Source organism: Globicephala melas, chromosome 10 (assembly GCF_963455315.2).
Source record: "Globicephala melas chromosome 10, mGloMel1.2, whole genome shotgun sequence".
Lineage (NCBI taxonomy): Eukaryota > Metazoa > Chordata > Mammalia > Artiodactyla > Delphinidae > Globicephala > Globicephala melas.
Genome location: NC_083323.1, coordinates 76569945 through 76572375, shown reverse-complemented (window position 1 = coordinate 76572375; position 2431 = coordinate 76569945). Strand labels below are relative to the sequence as shown.

Sequence of the window (2431 nt, the reverse complement as noted above, 5' to 3'; positions counted from 1 at the left end):
TGGAGGAGAATATTTCTTTGTCTTTTCCAACTTCTTAGAGGCCATCTGCATTCCCTGGTTTATGGCCCCTTCCTCCATTTTCAAAGTGAGCAACATAGCATCTTCGAATCTTTCTCTCTGACTCTCCTGCCTCCCTCTTTCACTTAAAAAAGACCTTTACAATGACATTGGGCCCACCCAGGATTTTCCCGTCTCAATATTCTTTATCACATCTGTAAAGTCTCTTGCCATTTAAGTAACATATTCACAGGTTCTAAGGATTGGAACATGGACATCTTGGAGGGTCATTATTCAGCATAACATGGTTTCCAATTAGATTCAGCCAATGGGGGCCACTAACAAGAGAAGAGAGAGCATGAGGAGAATAAGTTTGAAGTATTTATTCTACTTGTTCTCTCCCTGCTGGTCGTTGCATCCTTTTCTGAAGGCCAAGGCTCCTGTCCCGGGTCCCTTTCCTCCAACTTGAGCTACTTTCTTTGCATTCTAACAGTTGCTCTTTCCCCTGGGCCTTTCGGGCCCAATGGTGGCAACTGCTCCAGGTTCTTACCCCTGAGAAGCTTTACCATCCTTTCTCGTTTCCTCTTCATCCTGAACACACCATTACAAACAGTGCTTTTTTTGCTTCTCAATTACCCTGTTGTTTTGGAAGGAACTTGACTCAGAACAGCAGGGCAATGGTGAAACAACTATGTTAAAATTATGGTGAAGATGATGATGTTGATTATTTACTTTTAGATAAAAAATTGTTCCCTCTTGGTGTACATAATCATTAGTCTAGGTTCTTTATAACTCCCTATAAAATATCTAGTTTGGCTTCCCTGTTTCAGCAACACATTTTATAGTCAACCCTAGTAACTGTTCAAAAATCATCTTGTATTTAAATATTCCAACCATTCCACTGCCTTCTTTAAAAACTTGTAGCTTTGTGCAGTGACAGTATCAGAGCCAATGAGGTTTATCCAAGGCGCGATTATTGCTAATTGAAAACTTTTCCCAATACCCTGTCGGGACGACTTGAAAAATAGTGAGCATTGGCAATTTTTGACAGTTTCCACGGAATCTGAATTTAAAAGCAAACAAACAAACAAAAACAACAACTTGTGATGCCACTTCCTCCATTAATGTGAAGTGATTTTCTACCACTTCTAAAACTACTTCTCATTATTCCCTGTATCCTTCCTACTGCCAGTTGGTTGAAAGCATTTATAAGGAGTAGATTTCCTTCCCAGTGCCTTTTCTGCCATAAGCAGGACTCACTTCCCTCTTGTTTAACCACACTCAGAGTCTTCTTTTGCACTAAGACCCAAAGACTGATAATTATCATTGTTCTATATGGAGCTTGTTTTAACATGAGATTAATGACTGAACTGAAGCTGGGGGTTTTGCAGAGAATTTCGGGCATCAAAAATCTGTGAAGAAGGACATCTTTAACGCAGCATCACCTTATGTTTCACCTTATGACCAAACTACCAATCCAGGTCCCAGACGTAAAATGAAATATTAAATTTTTAAAAAGATGTATTATCTGATGCTTAATTGTACCCACAAGAGAAAAGCAAATTAAACTTAAAATGATATAAAAATTTTCACTTTTTGGTTTGGTGAATAATTGATGGGAGTATACATTCGTAATATCTATAAGGAACAAATTGGCAATAGCTCTTATTTATTAATTCTTTAAAAACATTTTTGGCCACTCTGTACAGCATATGGGATCTTAGTTCCTCTATGAGGGATCGAACCTGTGCCCCTTGCAGTGGAAGCACGGAGTCTTCACCACTGGACCACCAGGGAAGTCCTGGCAATAGCTCTTAAAATTGAAAATGCACACATCATTTGACCCAGAAATTCTACTTCTATAAATATTCTCCCAATTGTGCAAGTTGACCTATTAATAAGGATCTTTATCACAGCAATATTTATAATAGCAAAAAGAATGAAAACAATCAAAATATTTTTCAATAGGAAACTGGATAAATAAATTATGATACCTATGCCTAATGGAATACTATGCAGCAATTAAAAAGCCCATTATATGTATTCATTTGGATATATCTTACATACAATGTGGCTATAAATCAGAAAATTACGGGTGACATCCAAAATTCACATAATGGGATAACACAAAGGATCAGATTGTCAAATCAAACTCAACAAACCAGAGAATTACCTAGAATCAAGCTTCTCTACAGTTTCAAGGATACAAATAATCATGAGACACAGGTGAAGTAGGGTAGGATCTGGGACCATCAACACAGCTCTGGCCAAGATTAACAGATGAGGTTTCTAAGCAATGTGTGCATCACATTAAAACAAAAGTCATTTTAATCATGAAGTATCCATTTTATACCCAGGTAGTTACATAGCTTACATGGTATTTTCCAGGAAGCCATTTCCTAAATTCATAGATTCCAGGTTTGGTTACCATAAG

General features: G+C 37.5%; 1 non-coding gene across 1 annotated transcript; it reads left to right on the top strand.

Annotated features, from left to right (window-relative positions):
- Window positions 1-919: 919 nt before the first annotated feature.
- LOC115839173 (U4 spliceosomal RNA) lies at window positions 920-1060 on the top strand. Its single transcript, XR_004033944.1, has one exon. It is a non-coding gene; the product is annotated as a U4 spliceosomal RNA (small nuclear RNA).
- Window positions 1061-2431: the final 1371 nt, after the last annotated feature.